At 32.0% G+C, this 25,193-nt stretch overlaps 2 long non-coding RNA genes across 4 annotated transcripts in view; one reads left to right on the forward strand and one right to left on the reverse strand.

Moving 5' to 3' along the window:
- Window positions 1-1,086: 1,086 nt before the first annotated feature.
- Window positions 1,087-3,082, reverse strand: LOC117687947 (uncharacterized). The gene is made up of 3 exons (XR_010710825.1): window positions 2,758-3,082; window positions 2,038-2,190; window positions 1,087-1,728 (listed from the first exon to the last, which is right to left on the reverse strand). It is a non-coding gene; the product is annotated as an uncharacterized lncRNA (long non-coding RNA).
- Window positions 3,083-3,146: 64 nt separating this feature from the next.
- Window positions 3,147-25,193, forward strand: part of LOC136272595 (uncharacterized) — a 99,796-nt gene continuing 77,749 nt past the window's right edge. The window contains exons 1-4 of one of the 3 annotated variants that reach the window (XR_010710737.1): window positions 3,147-3,224; window positions 3,473-3,562; window positions 3,668-3,732; window positions 3,945-3,954. This is a non-coding gene — a long non-coding RNA (uncharacterized lncRNA). Of the gene's footprint in view, window positions 3,225-3,472; window positions 3,563-3,667; window positions 3,745-3,944; window positions 3,955-25,193 lie in introns of all 3 variants that reach the window. The other 2 variants (XR_010710621.1, XR_010710700.1) reach the window with 2 other exon arrangements.

Here is a 25,193-nt window from a genome sequence, read left to right on the forward strand (position 1 = left end):
ACTTTACTGAAAAATATTTTGTTCTATGTTTAGGAAGCAATAATGTTCATCTCACATTTATTTAACAATATATTATGATTATTTTATCATGTGTTCCGTATTAAGGGGTTTTTAATGGGTTTTAAGGGGCCAGAAGTACAAAACGTTGATAGCATACCTCAAACAGAACAAATATTTTAAAAAGCATCATTTTGAAAATCAATATAGAATAAAATGCTGAGAATGTTGTTTATTACAAAATTTTACCATCAATTGTTTTTGTTGCCCTGATAAGGAGATAAAGTGTCAAATATCAAAGTCAAGGTCATATAACCTTCAAAAAATCGCGCGGAAGACCTCCTCGTTGCTTGCAACGAGATCGTGTCTAGTTTGTTTTATATATTTTAAACATTATTGGCAATTGAAGATTACCAATTTATTTTTATTTTTTCTCAGTCAAGCTTTGCTAATTAATAATCAACGAAAATTCCTTTAAAAATCCGGAAATCATATGGATTATTCGGATTTTACAATCTTGTGCATGCGCATTCATTCACGCTAAATCACGGGAGGCTCTTTAGTTTTTGTTTCCACAATAGTACACTTGCATGGATAAATTCAGAAACGATATTACAAATACGTGTAAATTTTCATTGAAAATTTGTCATATATATATATATATATATATATATATATATATATATATATATATATATATATATATATATATATATATATATATATATATATACAGGGAAAAGTGGCTCGCATAATTTTCATTCGATTTCCTTTTCGCATGAAAATCATGCGCTAATCATGCGAAAATCAGATGAAAAGTTTCTCATGCAAATATCATGCGAATATGTTCGCATGATATTCGCATGAAAAAATGTACAATTTTCATGCGAATAATTTTTCGTATGTTTTTCATGCTATTAGATATTTGTGTCATATTCATATAAAATTCATGCAAAATTCACATGAAAATTGCATGTTTTTCATATCAAAATTTAATTATGACCAATCAATTTATAACACTTTAAAAACATTCTTTTATTCATATGTTGACATACTAGTGTCTTTTTTTAAAAACAAATTTGACATTAAGACAACTAAACAATTTCTACATGTGTTGGAATTAATACATGTATAAATAAAAATTAGAATAGAGTTTACATTTTATCAAAATATAAATGTTTTCAAAACTTTTAAAGTCTTTGTTTATGTAAACATGTAAAACTTTGCCTTTACAATAGTCATTCACACCAACTGAGAGTTATATCTCTCTTCTTAGAAGGTCAGTAAACATTAGATTTTATTACATGTGTAATACTGTGCTGATTGCATTGGTCATTATTTAGGATACATACTTTAAGTCTTATGTTTTTGAGATACAATTTATGAGTTTGCGTGTACCAAACCTGTTGAACGCAGTAAGTGAATTACATATAGGAAAAATTCCAGCTATATATTCAAACATAAAATTAATTATTTCTATGCTAGACAATGAAAATTCACTGAAAATTATTAACACTGTGATACAAGTTTTCCATGATTCCAAGTGATATTGCACAGATGACAGTATATTTCAAAAGAATCCAGGCCTTTGTGGTCTCAAGTTTCAGTGTGTACCAATGTTATTGGACTGATGTTGGTGTAATCACTCTGGTGTCTGTATCATGTGCCTTATCTTCCTTCTTCTGTAGCATGTCTCTTTATCCCTCTCCATATTTTAATATCTTTGTCAACCTTGTGTATATGCAAAACAAAATATAATTCATAATAAAACATGCAAACAAATGTACATGTATTGAGTACATGTATAACAGCGTAAAAGCACAAGATTTATACACTCAGATAAAATTTTAAAAAACAAAACAATCATAATGTATCTCTGTATTGAAATAACTTACAGTATGTTTTATTGATCAAAAGCAAATGAGACCTCTTTTATCAAATATATGTTAATCCATGTCTGATTTTATATACATGTAATTACAAACTTTAGAAATATTCAAAACGCAAGGCATAAGCATATTTCACCAAATAAATACTTACATGGTATCATCATATGGACAGTTTGTTGTGCATGATTTCCCAAGTGATATACATGTATGTTATTGTTATAGCCATCATATATACAACATATACTGGAGAGGCATTCACCTATTCTTCTGTCTGTGTAACATTGCTTCGCATCTTAAAAAAACCCTGTAGAAAAAAAAATAAAATGTTATGAACATTTTCAAACTGCATATATACTCCTATAAATGGATTCACCGGGACAATATGCACAACAATAATACATGTAGACCGGATCTAGGAGGGGTGAAGGGGATCCAGACCCCCTAAAAAACTCTTTAAATTTAAATTATAAAATTCATAAAAATATGGCTTACTCCCCCTCCCAACCTTGTTACTCAATCAATCCCCCCCCCCCGTCCAAATTCTTTTTTCTGGATCCGCGCTTGAAATCAAATTGCATGCTTGCAACCGCATGTTTAAAATATATATCTGCAGATTTATTTCGTAATCATTACGGTTACACTGTGTTCATTCTTGTTTAAGAAATACACAATAGATAGAAATTTATCCGAAGCTCTTCGGAGAAAATTGACAGACCCTCTTGTCAACCCGAATTTCCCCGTATATTGTATAGTTACATGTAAAGACCTGCATCTAAGTTTAATAATAACAGTAGATTTTTTAGTGTTGGTTAACATATAACATGTAAACATAGAATATGCACACACTTGAAACATCGTAGTTCTAGGGTACCTGCATGTTGACGATCCGCTCCTCTCCTATCCAGGATCACGAACTTTTCAATCGCTGAGTATATAATAGTACGTTAGATCGGGCACATCTTGATGATGTTGATGTAAAGTTTCTGCTGGCTTGCATCACTGATCAGCCAGTGCCGATGTACATAACTTTGCAGCTAGAGAAAATTCAGTCTGTCTGCATATGAGTTATCGCGGGAGATAACTCGAACGGGATTTCGGAAACGAATAAAATGTTTGCAAGGGCTTACAAAAAAGATGCACATCAACCTGTAGCGCTTTAAATTATTAATGATAATTATTCCGATCATATCTAAATTACAAAATCTGATCTGATCTACTGATTTTTGGTATATTGCTCTATGTAAAATCAAGCACCATCCTGACGGTTCTCAGTACCAAAATTTACGCAATATGTGACGTCAGCGGGAACGAGACTCGAGTACAAAGTGAATGACAGAGGTAAGAAACATAGGCCTAAATGAAATTTTTATGTATTATCGGAAGATCTCTGCTTCCCGTTTTGATAAATAAAAAACATCATTCGAAATTTTTGCAAATTATTATAAAGAATTCGTTACAATTATTTATAACTGCATAATAAAGATGAAGTGTATTGTGATGAACAGAGCTGAGCAAACTTTGCTTATATCCTTAGCGTAATGTTATGGGCTAATGCAATAAAATATCTGATATCTTTTTCATTGAAGCATGACAAAAACATCCCTACACGGATATGGAGTTGGTACTATTTGGATGGAGGTGTGAACATGATGACATGCCTGTTGGCTGTATAAAAGGTTAGGATAAATCAAAGTACTAAATATACTGAGATTCTATAGGCCTACTCGAGCCAATCCAAAGCCTGAAAATTGTTCATTACATAGCTTGTTTTCTTCCAAAAGTCAAAAGAAGAGAAGAAAAGATCCTTCCATATTTTTCCAGAGTGTCTTTCCGCCATTAATAGCAGGTTCGTAATTGAGTAAGCACAACAACTTACATGTACATGTAGTTTTGTGAAGAATTTGTATAGGAGATGTGAAAAATATTAAATAAGAAATCTATTAATGAATATCAAGATAACAATAGCTGTATTACTTATATACTTGATTATATCTAGATATTTATAAGATCAAACAGGAATGAAATCATTTAATAATTATACAACAATAATATTTGCAGAGAACCTTAAGTTTAAGACTCTTTGGAAAAGATTTTAAAAGCATGACAACCAACAACATTCCGGAAGAATTCATGGATGAAGTGGTAAGTAATACTTCTACTTTTTAAGAATTGTATGATAATTGGGATCAATGTTTAACATTGAAGCTCATTTAAGAGATTCAGACAACAGGCTTGAGCGAAAAGTGTATGTGTTGATCACTATTGTCTGTCTTAATTCTGTCCCTGGACAGTCTACATCCCTCTGTAAAATTTTGACATTTTCTCCTTCTCTAGAACAGTTGAGCCAATTTTAATCAAACTTGACACAAAACATAATTAGGTGAAGGGGAATTCCAATTTGTTAATTCAACAATGAAAAGTCACACCTTCTTTTAGTGAAATTAGAATGTGTTGTTATTTTTAAAAAAAATCTTAAAAGCCTTTGGTCAGAATAGCTGAAATTTGTATGGAAGCATTTTGAGGTATTGTAGATTCAAATTTGTTCCTATACATGTAATGGTTCCTAGGGTTGGGCCACAATAGAAATTGTTTTTGACATTTAGAAATATTTTCCTAAAAGATTGAAACAACAAAAGTGGCTTGATGATTATGTGAGGAAAAATTTGAAAACCCTCTTAAACAAAATGTACAGTACTCTTCAAAGTTGTCCAAATGTTTTGTATTTGGCAGCATAAAGTAGATTTGATAAGTTATGGCTATTGATGCTCAGGTGAGCGATTTGGCTTATGTAATAAACTCACAAACGCACAGAGAAAGCTCCACCTCCGCCCCGGCCGGGGCTTGAACTCACGACCTCTGGAACCCATTCTCCTAGCAGTGAGCGGCCACCGCGCTAACCACTGGGCCATCTAGGCAAGACAAAAATCTTGCTTTCGATGACGAAGGGAAACTAGCGCGCTGGTCGCTCACTACACGGTCGTTTGAGATACAGGTGGAATGCAGTTAAACGACAATTTGAGAGGATCGGGACGATACACATTGCATAGATATAAACTTATTTATAAGTATTTTTTTAAAAAATTAATCATAAATAACCGATCCAATGTATCCATCTGCGACTGCATGACGAATTCGTCCCGTAGACCCGTGCCTTTGGTTACCCCGTTCTGGGAATTTCGTGCTTTGCAAGCTTCTATGCATGAAAACTATAATAGCGCATTCAAGAAACGAATTGATGTATTTTATTTGTTCAACATTTGTCAAATCTTAATTTCTATGTATGCCCTAAATAATTTCCCTGTAAATATACTTACTTTTTCATTTCGTAGTTTATTTGCAAAATGTCTTAATTTATGAGCATAGATTCAAAAGGATTCGTTACCTTAAAGCAGGTATTGTCCCTGAAAGTTTCTTTATTTTATAAAGATAGTCCATCCAAAACTATCATATTGCATACTTAATACATTGCAAGTTAAACTACTAGAATCTTGGTGTGGTAATAGGGTTTATTTAATAATAAAAATTCATTTTTAGAATTTTAAAAAAATATGAATATTAACAAATTTATTCCATCTTGAAATTAACATTGAAGTCTATCGAAAAATATGCAATTCTGAGTATATCTTTATAGTACAAAACATTTTCTTACAAATCTCTTAGTTATAAGATTTTTCACAATGCTAAAAAATTCATTATTTACCGGACATATTTTTAATATTTGAATTTTGTTTAATTTTTGCAAAGAGCAGAAAACTATTTAAAAAGTACCACGTTCAAAAAGTTCATTTAATCAACTGCATATATAATCCCGAGTTTGGTTTGTGCGACCTTATATAATTCTAAAATAGATATTCAATATAGTTCATATCGATCCAAATTGTTAAATTCACCTCAGTTATGAGTGTATTACCTTAAAAACAAATACAACTTTTGAGCTTTAAAACGTATGGCCATCTGGCCACCGTAAGTTGAAAATTTCTTAAATATCTTAAATATCCAATGTCAAGCTTAAACAAAATATTTACATACTAATTTGCATACTTAATCTTGTGACATTTTTGTGACCTTACGTAGCAAACATAAATTAATTCTGCTGAAACAAAAATATTTCAAACATGAAAAATAATGAGGTGTAGAATCACCTAGAACAACTACTCTACTGGTTATTAGATCTCTCCACCTTCCAGGGCTTCTTCAATCAATTCATACCAGAAGGGCCCGTTGTTCCCTTTTAGCAGTTAGTGGTCATGGACGTTTAAAATATTAAAAAAAACCACTTACAACTTTTTAACCGTACCTGGACATCGGACTACATGATATTGAAGCGTCTACCATGGCCGATAAAAATGGTTAAGGTTTTTTAAAAATATGTGTATTAATGAGTTTTTTTTTAAAATTCTTTTGTTTATGAAGGTAACTTTTTCATGGATGTAGACGGACTTGTCAAGACATTTCAAAATATAACCCTTCTGTCCCTACATTAAAACAAGTATAGAGTAGAGAGAACTTTACATGATGTTTGTTATCGCTTCTCCTCATACACTGCTACAGGTAGAGATTTGGGTCCTAGGTCGTCCATCCGATTTTTTTTCAGACTAAGAGCTACAGACCTGCAGTTAAAGATCGTCAAACTCTTATTGATTATGTCAACTTGTTTTGTCTCAAAGAATCATTTTTTAATCAATTTTTTAATCAATAAAGTTTTACCTTAAAAAAAGAAAGAAATCCGAAACAATTTTCAGCAAATGTTAGCATTTTACAATTTTACATTTTACATTTTTTAAATTACAAAAGGATATTCAAAATGACGCTAACAAACAGGCATAAAGAGAGACTGAATTTTTCTCTTTTTTTACATCAAAAGAAATTCAAGAATAAATCAAAATTGTTATATATTTTTCTTTGCATGCGTTTATGAAAATGTAGATCAGCAAGGGGTTCTTTGTCGTGCAAGCACCTACTTAACAGATTGTTACACGAGTCTACAACGATGACAAATATCGAAAAGGCAATATTGTGGGTGAAGGATGAATGTGTAGTTTGTTTAATGAGTTTATTTTGGATGCATGTAATTATATTTATCTGGATCGGTTTTGTTTGTTGGTTTGTTTTGTTAATTAAAGAGGGGAATAAAGAAAATGAGTAATTTCCAGGCACGTAGCATCGTTTTTAAAAGGGGGCGGGGCAAATTCATTCAACAAATCTTGACAAGCATGCTACCAAAATGGGGAGGGGGGGCGGGGGGGCAACTCCATGATAATTAAATTTTTTATGTAAATTTTAAAAAATTAGTTGCTCTGAGAAAAAGTGGGGAGGGGACATCTTTATGTCATATAACATGTGAAACCGATTTCATTCCACCCACAAGCTTGAAATAATAAAATAATTTTAATGAAAACATTATAAATAGACGTCATAAATCCCATATCAAACGACATATAACCACTTATTTCTGCGCGTTTTTTTAATGAATCTATCAACAGCGGCAAATTCTAAAATGTATTTTAAAGGTAATGTTAGCTGCAAGTCTGTAGCCCTTGTATGAAAAATTTCGGATGGTAGTATATTTTTCCGGGATTCAGATCGAGAGCTTTATGTATGCAGCTAAGGTAACTAAGAATGCTTCCAATAACAAAATTTGTTGAGTAATGCAAGGTTTTAAGAAAGCAATACGTTATCTGTTTAAAATATAACACCCCAATACTTCGTCTTACATTCGCTATTTGTAGAACAAGCAAAACCAGTATCAGTCCGACCCTCACCATATACATTGTTCGAATGTAATTGCCCTAGCATTGCATTGCTCTGCATGTACACAATTTCTTTTAAAAATTAACACAGGATGAATGACCATCTTTAAGTCCTCCTTAAAGATAGCTTAAAGGTGTTTAAAGGTAGCTTAAAGACGATCTTTAAGCCACCTTTAAGCTACCTTTAAGCTATATGTATTGCTTAAAGGTGGCTTAAAGAAAGCGTAAAGATGGCTTAAAGGCAGCTTAAAGACTATCTTTAAGCCACCTTTAAGGACAACTTATAGGTCCTTAATGTCCAAACTTCTTTAAGCCACCTTTAAGCCACCTTTAAGCTACCTTTAAGCCACCTTTAAGCCATTAAAAAAAATTAATTCAATATTGTGCTTAATTTCAAACAAAATGTATTAACTCTATGAAAGAAAAGGTATTAAAACGGTTTTTGTTCTAGAAAGAAAAATGAAAAAAAAACACATTAAAAAAACCGGCCACGGCGAGAATTGAACCTGGGACCCTTAGTTTACTAGCATCACCACACATCCTCCGCGCCACGGCAACTTACATATATTTGAGCGTTTTTATATCCTATATATCAGTGGATATTGAATCACTGTATTGAATGTGTTTACTTGAAAAGATTTTTACAAACCATTCAGTTTGTAACAATCAATTATATCTAATTTATAAATTATATGCATGCATGTATTTAGAATGAAATACGGAACTTGGTCTTCAGTGAACAAAATTATATTATACCTAAATGGAAACCGTTAGGTTCACTATAGTAGGCTTTCTTACATGTAGTTAATAAATTTAAACCGAGTAGATATACGTTCATCTTATTTATAGCTATAGAAATGTAAGAAAGAAAATGAAATCATTTCTTTTATTGAATGCATTGATACTATTAGGGTATTTGTTCAATTTCCCGCAATTTCCCGGTTTTCATGATCGCGGCGCCTTTCCAATATGTTTAAATATTTACATGTAATTGTATGTACATGATTTATAAACTATCAATTCTTTAACAAACAAAATTACCAATTACCGGTGACGTATTTACTGCATGTGGCAATTGCAAATGACTTGTACATACAATTGTAGGATGTGCCAGGCCGGGTATATTTGACATGTTTACCGTTATACATATATTTAAATAATCAACCCCTATTTATGATCACCGGTACATTAATTAATTAGCCTCAAGATTTTACTCTTACATACATGTATCGTTAATTTGTAGACGTAACATCTTTGAAACCCAAAGCTAGGAAATAATACTTTGAAAATGAATTACAAATGTAAATTAACTGTTATTCATTAAACTTATCGTATACTCGTACATACTAAGATTCAACGCCTTTAGAAACCCTGACGTGCACCTGGGCACACGGCACACCTGTTGTGTATATCTTGTATATTCTGTGTTAGTTCCAGGGGTTTTCTTAAGTTGGACAAACAATAGACTTTGATTAGATATACACAAACATGCACCTGGGCACACGACACAACTGGTGTGTATATCTTGTATATTCTGTGTTAGTTCCAGGGGTTTCCTTAAGTTGGACAAACAATAGACTCTAATTAGATATACACAAACGAACAAAACTATGTCTAGACAAACAAAGCAGTAATATCCTGCCCGATATAACAAAGGCAGTTGAGAGTCTTTTCATCTTTAACATGTATCTAGCAGATCTAGAGTTAGAAATAATGAAAATTGAAAAAAAAATACAAACCTTAAACCGATTACCAAATTAAATCATGCATTTTTGGTTCATTATCTTTATTTTGTTTAATAACCGGATGAACTGAGAGAGAGAGAGAGAGAGAGAGAGAGAGAGAATATATTTTTTTTTCACCGATTAATTTATAATAGGAAACAAACATACTTTAATTAGTTTTATGCACATATTAAGATACAGAGACTGCGCTCATCCCTACAATAATTTTGAAACCCCTTAAAAATTATAAAGAATTTTATAACGGCAATCTGTGTCCATCGGAGTGGTGCTGATGATAGCGATCTGTGTTTAATGGAGCGACGATTGAAACCGCCTGGAACACCCCCCCCCCCCTTCCTTGGAAATTATATTATCACTCGCATGACCCCCTCCCATCTCTATAAAAGAGCTTTTGCATTTAATATATGTTTTTATTGTTCAGCTTGATCAATATTGACTTAAAGGCCACTTAAAGACAGTGTAAAGGCAGTGTAAAGAGAGCGTAAATGCCACTTAAAGATGCTTAAAGGTGGCTTAAAGAAGGCTTAAAGAAGTTTGGACATTAAGGACCTATAAGCACTTGCTTAAAGGTGACTTAAAGGCGGCTTAAAGGTTGTATAGCCTTTAAGCTCCTTTAAGTCACCTTTAAGCCAACTTTAAGGACTTGCTTAAAGATGGTTTTTCGTCCTGTGTAAAACACTTAAAGTGTTCATCTATATGGCTATTAATCTATTTGTACACATAACGTACACACGTGATTCAAAATAACCCAGACGGAAAACGGTAAAGAATTCAGTCATTGAGTCTACATTTGATAGAACTTGTAAAAAAAAACACATTGCGGGTCTAAATGTTTGTTGATATGTCAATCTATCAATATACAGTTTGATAATTATTTTAGATTGCTAAGGCTACAGCGTATTTGATGAACATTTAACAACATTTTTTCCATGCCACTTTTTTCCATGGAAGATAGCGAGTACAATTATAAAGCATTTATAAAATTTATTTAATTACCTCTTTAGAAATGTGTATGGAATAAATAATTTATAATTGCTGCTGAAGGTTATTTGGTATTTTCGTTTGTAGATGTTTTGCAAGTAAGAAAAACGTGAAACGTAATATCCCTTATAACCGTAACTTAAAACTAGCGGCTTTGTATTCAAATATTACCGTATACGAATATTAAGTTCACTTTTTAAAACCATCTCCACAATGATAATATTATATCCATCGCAAATCAGTATTTTGTTTTGCTTTAAAAGCAATGTCCTATTGGGAGCAATCCCGCGTTCGTTTAAATTGCAAGGCTGGCGTACATTTGTCATGTCAGTAATACACATTGTGCTTTATATGACGGCCATGTATATATATTGTAGAAAAGTTGAGTTTAATTACCATGCATTGGAACCATTTTATTAACACATCTCCCAGTACTGAAACAATTCAAAATGTCTCTGTTACAATAACACAGTGGGGCGTTTAACATGTATATGTCAAGCTCTACAAGCACATGCACTGTCGTCTTAGCGACGGCCTGAATACAGCTAGCGACTCTCCTACCGATCGGTTACCTGAGTGTCGTAATGCATTAAATATAGAAAGGGGCACAGCTATGAAACAAACAACAAAAATAAGGTCAAATAGATTCATCTTTATGAAATCAAAATGTATATATGAATAAAAACATTTTGGAATTTTAATGTGGAATTATTTTTGTGCGCTGCATGTATCAGTTAGTGCATTACAAGAAGCCCTTTCATAACCTCCTAAACGTGCGCACCCCCTTAAAATGGACCGAACTGACAACGATTGTTTCTGCAAATACTGACTATAAATTACGAAAACATTAAATTGAATACTACGGAAGGATTCAAAATTAATTTCTTTACAACTTTGCTTCAATAGTGCATTAGAAATGATTATTCCTTTACAAGTTATTGACAAGAAATTTTGACGCCTCTAACTCCCTTATTAGAGGGGCCAGCCACTTTTATTGTATACCGAATGAAAGGTCTTGGTAAGACCAAGAACGTTTAAAATACATGTTATAACAAATTTTTATCAGGTAGAAAACTAGCACGGAAAATACGTGAATTATTTTGATTTTTTTTCTTACCTTTGTTTCAAAATCTATACCACTCCTTTTATTTGCATTTAAATAATAAATAAAATATGCCTCGCACAAATTCAATGTATTAGCTTCCAAACCAGCCCATCTTTGAGAATCTGCCAGTCATCAATAAAGCTGGACAAAAGAAGTCGTTAAATTTTACTAAAAGGGAAATAACTCAAATCTGGATAGGGATTTTCCTCAACTAAAATATGCAACGACAACATCGCGCAGCATGTTATCAGTCCTGAAAATTTCAAAACAATCGGTGAACCAACAAGCGAGATATTAAGGATCAAAGTTGCCGTCTAGAAGGAAAAAAAATAATGAGAAATTTGAAATTTTTTCAGAATAATAGCCCAGCGGAAGACCTTAATAACGATTCATTCAGTTTAACATTAATTTTTTCAGAATAATAGCCCAGCGGAAGACCTTAATAACGATTCATTCAGTTTAACATTAATATTGGGGTTTTTTTAAATATGAAATATGTATTAATAAAAGTTCTAAATTTAATTGGGCAGTATTGCGTAACAAGTTATATTATCCTCATAAATAAACATAATACGTACTCTTTGTAAAAAGCTGGAAAAAAAAAAGAAAAAAGAAATCAAATAAGCCAATTCTATTTAAAAAATACATGGATTACATAAAATCACAAAATCAATTGCTTTAAGTTGTGCTTTAGAGAAACAACTCAAAATTTTAAATAACACGTTACACCAACTACATTCTATTTCATATATGACATTAACAATCCCTAATTGATGTAGTAATTAGTTCAATAGTTCATTTAGCGGGGCAATAATGTTTACAGAGGAAAAACAACAAGCCACTAACTGAAAGCGAGGTCTATGATTTAAACTTATGAAAAATAATTTAGATACACCGTATTACTTTAAAAACACAATGAGTTTTTAAAAACAGAAGTCCTCGGATTTGGAACTTTTTGTTTTATTTTTTTTTCTTACACAATAGCAGTCCAATATACCGACTTTTATTGCATTGTACCCTTTTTCAAACAAAATTCGTAGCGATTTCGTAAAACATATCATATAAGGCAAACGGTGAACCCAACATAATTTTGAATTTGGTAGCCTTCAAACTTTCAAACCTGCCACATTGCTGTATTGATTAAAATGCAAACAATTATATATATATATATATATATATATATATATATATATATATATATATATATATATATATATATATATATATATATATATATATATATATATACATAGTATAAATCCACACACGTAGTATTAAATGAAAAAAATCACAATACCGAAATAAACTCAACTAGTTTCATTTTAAATCATCAGGAGTTTCTGATGATTTAAAATGAAACTAGTTGAGTTTATTTCGGTGTTGTGGGTTTTATATATATATATATATATATATATATATATATATATATATATATATATATATATATATATATATATATATATATATATATATATATATATATATATCACCTTATATATATATCAAAATGTTCTGCATTTTTATCGATAAAGCAATTTTAAACTTGATCTTTTTTAAATAAATGTGTCTGGCAAAACCATTAAATAATGCAATTATTAATAGTTTTCAAATAACAAAAAGAAATGACACAAAAAAGCAATCTCATCCTTAAATGATCATTGAAAAAAAACCAATTATATCCGATCAACATACATTGAAACCATTTTTTTTCGTAGTCTTCCAGTTTCTCTTCCGCATCTTTTATCTTTTCCTTTATGGTTGGAATATCATATGGTGATATAATCTCCTTACAGCAAGTAAGTAATTTCTCAGTATTTGAAATTACTCTTTCAGTTATTTTGGAAATATTTCTCTGTAAATTAATAAACATCTAAATGTAAATTTGACTTTGTATCGGTACATGCAATTGAATTCATAAAAAAACCGCGAAAATAACATTTAACTATGTATTGTTGTGGAAAATAAAAAAAAGTTTAATCTACGAGAATTTAATCAGATTATTTCAAAAATATTCAACAGTACCTCTGCAATGTCCATTGTCTGATGTTCAGTTCAATTGCCAGAGACACTTTTCAGCAGTGGGTATCTTCTATCAGATTTAAGCAAAAAGAAACAAAAAACAAACATATCAAAACTTGGATATTCTGCTATTGAAGGGACTTAAACACATAGAAAATAAAAAAAAATTCATCTGATATCGTGGCCTGGTCCCTTTCAATAACACACCTAGAAAAAGTCGTTCAAATTAACGGTAAATTTTTCCGATAATAAAATATGATGATAAATGAACTAATAAGCAAACACATTTTCAGTATGGGGTTAAAAGATGAATATCTAAAACAAAATTAGTACGGTAAGTTACAAAAAAGCCCCGCAAGATTCGAACTTGGGACGTAAGATCACATGCTCGACACTTTATCAACATGGCTAGATAGGAAGTTACTTGTTTTCGTCGATAAATTCCTTTTATTAAAACGATATGTCGTTTCGATCTGCGATCACCCTTTGTGTTACATGTAATATGTTTTTTCACCTCAATGCTACTTTGACAACTTTTTTTGCAAAACATTAGGGTACCTTCCAAAGCAATTGTGCAAGATACGAGAGTATGCAATTTCCTATAAAACCATATTGAGAATACATTTGAATTGGCGTATATATATATATATATATATATATATATATATATATATATATATATATATATATATATATATATATATATATATATATATATATATATAATCCAAAATGAGTGAAAGGTGATATCACACAGTATAAATAATCAAAAAAGAACAAGAAAACTAGACTCTTGTTGCTATAGCAACAAAAAGGTCTTCCGTACCTCATGTATAAATCTGTACAAAAGATCCATTACTCTTGTAAACAGAAAACGGATATAATTTATACTGTAAAGGAATTCCCAAGAAATAAACAAAACAAAAAGACAAAACGTCATTTTTTGAGTACTTTCTGTGACGACTGGAAGTTAAGCCGGATCATACAAAACATAGTAAACATATCTTCATACATTGCCTTGTCTTTCCTCAAAGTTTGGATGTTCAAGTTTTTGTTAGTTATAATATCTCGTTGAGAAAAGGTTTTTGTCTCAGGACCGGAAACGAACGAACGGAAGTGATTTAAGAAATTAAATACGTTATTGTTCATAACATTGAGTAAAATGTTAAAAAAATTCTAATGTTAAAAAAAACCAAAAAACCTTTTATTGCTTGAACACTTCGAGTGAGCACCGAAAGTGACGTACGACCAAATGGAACCCGTTAAACACATGTTCATTCAAATGACCATTATCCATACAAGTTTTGTGTCTTGATCTCTCACAGTTTCTAAGATCTTGGAGGTAGTTTGTTTTTTTTAAAGAAGGCTACCTGAGATATTTGAGATGTTTTACCGGTAGTAGAACTTTTTTGTTTTTTTTTACCATGTGTGGATGACCTCCTGTATTTTTATACCTAAAATGTTACTTCCATGCTAAATAACCAACATATTTTTAAAAAATCAGAACTTGGTGTACTTCCTGTGACGACCGGAAGTTACGCCGGATGAAACAAATAATGTTAACACGTGTCCATACACAGGTCTATAATACTGCAAAGTATGGTTGTTGAAGTCGTTACCGTTTTTGAGATCTCGTCGATATAAGGTTTTTTGTCTCGGGACAGGAAACGGACAAACGGAAGTGCTTTATGAAATTTAAATTTCTTATATCTTGTTTACTTTCCTATTTTACATTATAATTCATCGAAGTAGCTAAAACTATCAAATAAAAACAGTTATACGGATAAACAGGTTGATTTGTTTGAACACTTCCGCTGTAGACCGGAAGTGACGGACGACAAAATGAAACTGTTTAAACACATCTTCAAACAAATGTCTATGATTAGTGAAAGTTTCGTGTCTTGATCATGTACAGTACTTGAGAACTTGCGGGTACAAAATATGTTTTAAAAAAGCTTCCTGAGATAATCGAGATATCTCACCGAAAGTAGAACTTTTTTGTTTATTTAACATTGCATAGATGACATATGTTAGGATCTATACTAATATTTTTAGTCTATGGAAAATAAATTAAATAAGAAAAACAAAAAATTTTGAAGAGCTTCCGGTAACAACCGGAACCGGAAGTTACGACGAACAAAACAAAAGTGTTTAAACACATCTACAAATATAAGTCTATCATCCCTCAAAGTGTAGATGTTCAAGTCTTTACCGTTTTTGAGATCTCGAGGTGACAAGCTTTTTGTCGCAGGACAGGAAACGGACGAACGGAAGTGAATTTAGAAAATGTTTAATTAAAAATCTCTAGATGTTTATATTTTCAGTTATTCCTGAAAATTTTATAATAATCCATCAAGACATCTCTGAGAAATTAACAAAACAAAAAGGGGAAAACAATAATAATAACTAGACTCTTGTTGCTATAGCAACAAAAAGGTCTACCGTTCCTTATGTATAAATCTGTACAAAAGATCCATTTCTCTTGTAAACCGAAAATGGATATGATTTATACTGTAAAGGATTTCCCACGAAATAAACAAAACAAAATGACAAAACGTCATTTTTTGAGTACTTTTTGTGACGACCGGAAGTTACGCCGGATCATACATAGTAAACATATCTTTATACATTGCCTTGTCTTTCCTCAAAGTTTGGATGTTCAAGTTTTTGTTAGTTATAATATCTCGTTGAGAAAAGGTTTTTGTCTCGGGACGGAAACGAACGAAAAGGGGAAAAAAATAATAATAATAATAAGAAAGAAAAAACCTAACAATCACTATAAGGTCTTCCGTTGGAAACGGAAGACCTTAAAACATTACAATCTCTATAAGGTCTTCCGTTGGAAACGGAAGACCTTAAAAAGAAACATTACAATCACTATAAGGTCTTCCGTTGGAAACGGAAGACCTTAATGAACAGTTCCAAAGTTTCTATTCACTAGCGCTTTCTGGATTTACATCCTTCTTCAGGTGAATGTACATAAGTTATGAAATTGTTTTCCCTAGAAACGTTTATTATGATGTCATGATATAACGAGAGTCTTTTCAGGGAAGGAATAGATCCATATCGTCATAATACAATATAAAACGTTAAAGTTCGGGAAAACTGAATTAGACACAATATGATCATAACGACGCCAATAAATTTACAAATACAAAGACTGGTTAGAACAAAAATGATTATATATACAGATATTAATTGTTTGTTGAGTTTTGGGGAAAATAATTTAATAAAATAGTTCTCTGTCACAAGTCTCATGGCGGTTGAATCGGTTTTAAGTTTATAAAATGGGAATACTTTATAATCTATCTTAGCACATCTGTCAAAATGTTCACTGCATGGGGTGTTTCTGGTACTGGGATCATTGATCTGTTGGCGATGGACGCGCATGCGGGCGGTAAGTTGTGTTTCGGTTTGGCCGATGTAATTTTCGCCACAGTGGTTACACGTTATACAGTAAAGCAGATTTTTGGATTTACACGACATATTTTCATAAACATAAAAAGTCATGCCACATCTATACTACTATATTAAAATAATAGACTCGAATTTTTGGGCTTTAATACCGATTAATAGGAAGAGTACTGTCTTTTGTTTTATATATTCTAAACATCATTGATACTTAAAGATTACCAATTTGTTTTTATCTTTTCTCAATCAAGCCTCGTTTATTAATAATCAATGAAAATTCCACAAAAAATTCCGGAAATCATCAGAATTTTTTTGATTTTACAATTTTGCGCATGCGCATTGCCTTCATGCTTAATCACGGGAGGATCTTTATTTTATGTTTTTACAATATCACATTTGCATGGATAAACTCAGAGACGATAACACAAATGCGTGTTTTGACAAAATGAAAAAAACGCCTCGAGATATTGTCATTCTCTTTCATTCCAGAAAATTTCATAAAAATCTATTCAGTCATCTCTGAGAAATCTTGTGGACAAAAAAAAGGGGGAAAAAAATAATAATAAGAAACACTAGACTTTTGTTGCTATAGCAACAAAAAGGTCTTCCGTTCCTCATGTATAAATCGGTACAAAAGATCCATTTCTCTTGTAAACCGAAAATGGGTATACTTTGTACCGTAAAGGAATTCCCAAGACATAAACAAAACAAAAAAACAAAACGTCATTTTTGAGTACTTTCTGTGACGACCGGAAGTAACGCCGGATCATACAAAACATAGTTAACATATCTTCATACATTACCTTGTCTTTCCTCAAAGTTTGGATGTTCAAGCTTTTGTTAGTTATAATATCTCGTTGAGAAAGGGTTTTTGTCTCGGGACCGGAAACGAACGAACGGAAGTGATTGAAAATACGTATTTTAGTACATTTACCTATGATACGTTATTGTTCATCACATTGAGTAAAATGTTAAAAAAATTATAATGTAAAAAAAAAAACTTTTATTGCTTGAACACTTCGAGTGAAAACCGGAAGTGACGTACGACCAAATGGAACCCGTTAAACACATGTTCATTCAAATGTCTATTATCCATACAAGTTTTGTGTATTGATCTCTCACAGTTTCTGAGATCTTGGGGGTAGTTTGTTTTTTTTAAAGAAGGCTACCTGAGATATTTGAGATGTTTTACCGGTAGTAGAACTTTTTTGTTTTTTTTACCATGTGTGGATGACCTTGTATTTTTATATCTAAAATGTTACTTCCATTCTAAATAACCAACATATTTATAAAAAAATCAGAATTTGGTGTACTTCCTGTGACGACCGGAAGTTACGCCGGATGAAACAAAATAATGTTAACACGTGTCCATACACAGGTCTTTAATCCCACAAAGTTTGGTGGTTGAAGTTGTTACCGTTTTTGAGATCTCGTCGATATAAGGTTTTTTGTCTCGGGACAGGAAACGGACAAACGGAAGTGCTTAATGAAATTGAAATATTTTATATCTTGTTTACTTTCCTATTTTACATTATTATTCATCAAAGTAGCCTAAAACTATCAAATAAAAAGAGTTTAACGGATAAACAGTTTGATTTGTTTGAGCTCTTCCGCTGTGGACTGGACGTGACGGAAGACAAAATGAAACTAATTAAACACATCTTCAATCAAATGTCTATGATTAGTGAAAGTTTCGTGTCTTGATCACGTACAGTACCTGAGAACTTGCGGGTACAAAATATGTTTTAAAAAAGCTTTCTGAGATAACCGAGATATCTCACCGGAAGTAGAATTTTTTTGTTTATTTAACATTGTATAGATGATATGTAAGGATCTATACTAATATCTTTATTCTATGGAAAATAAATTAAATACTTAAAAACAAAAATATTTGAAGAGCTTCCGGTGACGACCGGAAGTTACACCGAACAAAACAACAATGTTTAAACACATCTACAACTATAGGTCTATCATCCCTCAAAGTTTGGATGTTCAAGTGTTTATCGTTTCTGAGATCTCGAGGTGACAAGCTTTTCGTCGCGGGACAGGAAACGGGCGAACGGAAATAAATTTAGAAAAACTCAAATCACAAACTTCTAGATCTTTTTAATTTCAATCATCACTAGAAATTTTAGGAAAATCTATCCAGGCATCTCTTAGATATTCACGATACAAAAAGGGAAAAAAAATAATAATAATAATAAGAAAGAAACTAGACTCTTGTTGCAAAAGCAACAAAAAGGTCTTCCGTTTTGATATACATGAATCAATTTAACCGTAGACATAACTTCTCTTACATAGAGAAAATAGTTAATATGATAAGTATTGTAAATGATATATCCAGACGTTACTTCCATGTAAAACAACGAGATTGAAAAAGAAATCAATTTTTGAAGTACTCTCTGTGACGACCGGAAGTAATGCCGAACTAAACAAAACAGGTTATAAAGTTTGGTTGTTAAAAATATGATTTTTTTGAATCCTTCCGGTGAAAACCGGAAGTGGCAGTTGACAAAATAAAACCCGCTAAACATATCATCAATCAAATGTCTATAATTCATGAAAGCTTTGTGTTTCATTCACTTACAGTGACTAAAATCTTGCGGGCATCAAATTTGTAAAAGGAAAAGCTACACAGAGATATTTGAGATATCTCACCGGAAGGAACAGTTATTTGAAAATTTAACATTATAAAGATGACACATCGAAGATTGTATACTGATATATTCATTCCATGTAAAAGAAATAAATAAAGAAAAAACATATTATTTGTAGTGCTTCCGGTGACAACCAAAAGTTACGCCGAACAAAATGAAATAGTTTAAAAAAATGTACATATATAGGTCTATCATCCCACAAAGTTTGATTGTTCAGGTCGACATCATTTATGAGATCTCGTCGAAATAAGGTTTTTTGTCTCGGGACAGGAAACGGACAAACGGAAGCGTTCAGTGTAAATTGTATTAAAGATTTCTTGTATACTTGTCTTTTGTACATTATTGTTCATCGAAGTCACTACAAATATCAATGAAAAACAGTTAAACTGATAAAAAGTTCGATTTGTTTGAACTCCTCTTGTGTGGACCGGAAGTGACGGAAGACAAAATGAAACCGGTTAAACATATCTTCAATATAATGTCTATCATTCATGAACGTTTTGCGCTTTGATCACTTATAGATTCTGAGAACTTGTTTGTATAAAAATGAGTTTCAAAAAAGCTACCTGAGATATTTGAGATATCTCACCGGAAGTAAAATTTTTTTGTTGATATAACATTGCATTGATAACGTATGTATAGATTTATACTTATATATCTATTCTATGACAAAAGAATTTAATGCGGAAAAATAGTTATTTTTGAAGAGCTTCCGGTGACGACCGGAAGTTACGCCAAACAAAACAGAATAGTGTAAACACATGTACATACATAGGTCTATCATCCCACAAAGTTTTATTGTTCAAGTTGTCACCGTTTTTGAGATCTCATCGAAATAAGGTTTTTTGTCTCGGGACAGGAAACGGACAAACGGAAGTGCTTAATGTAAATTTTATTAGTTATTTTTTGTATACTTGCCCTTTGCATTTTATTGTTCATCGAGCACACTACAGATATCAAAGACAAAAAGTTTAACTGATAAACAGCTCGATTTGTTTGAACTCTTCCTGTGTGGACCGGAAGTGACGGAAGACAAAATGAAACCGGTTAAACACATCCTCAATCAAATGTCTATCATCCATGAAAGTTTCGGGCCTTGATCACTTATAGTTTCTGAGATCTCGCGGGTACAAAATGTGTTTTAAACAGCTACCTGAGATGATTGAGATATCTCACCGGAAGTAGAATTTTTTTGTCGATTTAAAATTGCATAGATAACTTATGTGTAGATTTATACTTATATATTTAATTTGTGGAAAATGAATTTATTACGTGAAATGACTATTTTTGAAGTGCTTCCGGTGACGACCGGAAGTAACGACGAACAAAACAAAATAGTTTAAACACATCTACATACACAGGTCTATTATCGTACAAAGTTTCGTTGTTCAAGTCTTTACCATTCTTGAGATCTCGAGGTGACAAGCTTTTTTGTTGTGGGACAGGAAACGGACGACCGGAAATGATTTTTGAAAAAATGAAAAAAACGTCCCTAGCGTTTATCATTTCCTATTATTCCTGAAAATTTCAAGGAAATATATCCAGTCATCTCTGAGAAAATCGGGGAAAAAAATAAGAATAATAATAATAAAAAGAAACATTACAATCACTATAAGGTCTTCCGTTGGAAACGGAAGACCTTAATTACCTTTCTGGAGATATATGAGAAAGAAAGTTTATGGGGCCGATCCCTTATCTCCTTATAGGGGCCGTTTAACGAAATTTTGAAGGTTGCACTTTGTTGAGAACATCACTTTAAACAACTTTTCTTCTGTACTGCATTACAAAATATATTTCCTTTCTGAGATATGGGTGATCAAAATTTTGGACTTCTGGCCCCTAAAAACCCTTAATTACGTGACACATGATAAAATCAAATAATTTGCTTTGATACATAACATTGAGATAAACACATTTGCTTCTATTACATTTCACAAAATACCCCTCAATAAAAGGTTATAGATAAAAGACCCAAGAGCCCTTTGGTCCCCTAATTTTAGGGGCCAGTTCTTTTTTCTTGATATTATATGAAAGGATATTTAATTCTAAACAAAATTTGTTAAACAAGTTTTTAGAAATTCGTTACCGTTCTGGAGATATATGAGAAAGAAGGTTTTAGGGGCCGGTCCCATAACTCCTTATAGGGGCCGTTTAACGAAATTTTTGAAGTGTGCATTTTGTTGAGAACATCATTTTGAACCACTTTTCTTCTAAACTGCATTACAAAATATTTTTCCTTTCTGAGATATGGGTGATCAAAATTTTGGACTTTTGGGCCTTAAAAACCCTTAATTACGTAACACATGATAAATTCATTACATTGCTTGAATACATAACATTGAGATAAACACATTTGCTTCTATAACATTTCACAAAATATCTCTCAGTAAAGGGCTACAGATTAAAGACTTTAGAGCCCTTTGGTCCCCTTATTTGAGGGGCCAGCCCCTTTTTCTTGATATCAAATAAAAGGTCATTTAATTCTACACACAATTTGTTAAACAAGTGTTTAGAAATTCGTTATCGTTCTGGAGATATATGAGAAAAAAGGTTTTAGGGGCCGATCCCTTATCTCCTTATAGGGGCCGTTTAACGAAATTTTGACGGTTGCATTTTGTTAACAACATCATTTTGAAGAACTTTTCTTCTGTACTGCATTACAAAATATTTTTCCTTTCTGAGATATGGGTGATCGAAATTTTGGACTTTTGGCCCCTAAAAACCCCTAATTACGTAACACATGATAAATTCATTACATTGCTTGAATACATAACATTGAGATAAACACATTTGCTTCTATAACATTTCACAAAATATCTCTCAGTAAAGGGCTACAGATTAAAGACTTTAGAGCCCTTTGGTCCCCTAATTTGAGGGACCAGCCCCTTTTTCTTGATATCAGCTGAAAGATCTTGTAAATATAAACTTTTTTTACATTACATGTTTTAACAAAATATTTGCAAGAAAAGAGATAAAGAGAGAAAAGCACAAACGTTTACGACGCTTTTTTAATGTCAATATTCGAGCCATAGCGAGCTTTGGTGCCAATAGTGCTAAACATACAAAACAACAATCATGCAAAACTTAAACCTTTCCTTTACCAACCGTAGAAATTTGAGCTCAAAATCTCTTATAGTTTAGGAGAACGGCCGCAGACAAAATACCCATATAAAAATTAGAAAAATCTCAATATCTCAAAAACGGATGTGACGTCATCAATGCAAAAAATTTGCTATCAGGTACAGACCACTGTCTATTACATCTGAAAATTTGATGGCGATCGGTTCAGCCGTTTCTGAGAAATCGCGTGCACAAAAATGGGAAGAAAAAAAAAGAATAAAAACTAGACACGATCTCGTTGCGAGCAACGAGGAGGTCTTCCGTCCGATTTTTAGAAGAAAATATGACATCATCAACTATGATTTTTGACAACAAAACATGGTATGGAAAAAGGAGTGAACTACTAATGCTTTATTGTATCGCTTTTTATAAGTTCTATTACATTGCTTTTTAAAATACTTTCATTTCTTCCAATGAAGATTGAAAAGATTAAACTTGTTGACATCTGGTCCCAAAAAAACCTAATTGGGTAACGCAAGAGAACAATCTAATTAAAATTAGACTTGTAATTCCGCTCCTCTACAATACGCTATATCTTGTATAGAGTATCGTAGAGGAGCGGAATTACAAGTCTAATTTTAATTAGATTGCGCAAGAGAAAATCATTATATTTTTACGATATATAAACGTATTATACCTAATCTAGCTTTAATAACCTTTCACAAGATGGCTCTCATTAAAGGGCTATAGATAATTTTTTAGAGCCCTTTGATCCCTTAATTTAAGGGACCTTTCATTTAACATCAAGAAAAAGGTTTCTTGATATTAAATGAAAGGTCATTTAATTCTGAACACATTTTGTCAATAAGTGTTTAAAAATTCGTTACCGTTCTGGAGATACATGAGAAAGAAGTTTTAAGGAGCTGATTCTTTATCTCCTTATAGGGACCGTTTACGAAAATTTGAAGGTTGCATATTGTTAAGAAAATCATTTTGAACAATTTTTTTTTTGAATTGCATTTCAAAATATTTTTCCTTTCTGAGATATGGGTGATCGAAATTTTGGATTTTTGGCCCCTAAAAACCCATAATTAAGTAACACATGATAAAATCATTACATTGCTTGAATACATAACTGTGAGATAAACATATTTGCTTCTATAACCTTTCACAAAATAACTCTCAGAAAAGGGCTACAGATTAAAGACTTATAGCCCTTTGGTCCCCTTTTTTGAGGGGCCAGCCCTTTTTTTCTTGATATCAAATGACAGGTCATTTAATTCTAAACATATTTTGTTCAACAAGTGTTTAGAAAACCGATACCGTTCTTGAGATATATGAGAAAGAAAGTTTTAGGGGCCGATCCCTTAACTCCTTATAGGGGCCGTTTAACGAAATTTTGAAGGTTGCATATTGTTTAAAACATTAATTTAAACAACTTTTCTTCTGTATTGCATTAGAAAATATTTTTCCTTTCTGAGATATGGGGGACAAAATTTTTTAGACTTTTGGCCCCTAAAAACCCTTCATTACGTAACACATAATAAAATCATTACATTGCTTGGATACATAACTGTGAGATAAACATATTTGCTTCTATAACCTTTCACATAATATGTTACAGTAAAGGGCTACAGATTAAAGACTTTAGAGCCCTTTGGTCCCCTAATTTTAGGGGCCAGTCCCTTTGTGTTGATATTAAATGAAGGGTTATTTAATTCTAAACAATTTTTGTTCAACAAGTGTTTAGAAAATCGTTACCGTTCTGGAGATATATTAGAAAGAAGGTTTTAGGGGCCGATCCCTTATCTCCTTATAAGGACCGTTTAACGAAATTTTGAAGGTTGCATATTGTTAAAAACATTAATTTGAACAACTTCTCCTCTGTATTGCATTTCAATATATTTTTCCTTTCTGAGATATGGGTGATCGAAATTTGGGACTTTCGGCCCCTAAAAACCCTAAATTACGCAACACATGAGAGAATCATTACATTGCTTGGATACATTACTGTAAGATAAACACATTTGCTTTTATAATATTTTACAAAATATCTCTCAGTAAAGGGCTATAGATAAAAGACTTTCGAGCCCTTTGGTTCCCTAATTTAAGGGGCCAGCCCCTTTTTCTTGATATCAAATAAAAGGTCACTAAATTCTAAACACATTTTGTTCAACACGTGTTTAGAAATCTGTTACCGTTCTGGAGATATATGAGAAAGAAGGTTTTAGGGACCGATCCCTTATCTCCTTATAGGGGCCCTTTAACGAAATTTTGAAGATTGCATTTTGTTAAGAACATCATTTTGAACAACTTTTCTTCTATACTGCATTTCAAAATATTTTTCCTTTCCGAGATATGGGTGATCGAAATTTTGGACTTTCGGCCCCTAAAAACCCTTAATTTCGTAACACATGGAAAAATCATTACATTGCTTGGATACATAACTGTAAGATGAACATATTTGCTTCTATAACATTTCACAAAATATCGTTCAGTAAAGGGCTACAGATTAAAGACTTTCAAGCCCTTTGGTCCCCTTATTTTAGGGGCCAGCCCCTTTTTCTTGATTTTAAAAG

The sequence above is a fragment of the Magallana gigas genome, chromosome 1, assembly GCF_963853765.1.
Source record: "Magallana gigas chromosome 1, xbMagGiga1.1, whole genome shotgun sequence".
Classification (NCBI taxonomy): Eukaryota; Metazoa; Mollusca; class Bivalvia; order Ostreida; family Ostreidae; genus Magallana; species Magallana gigas.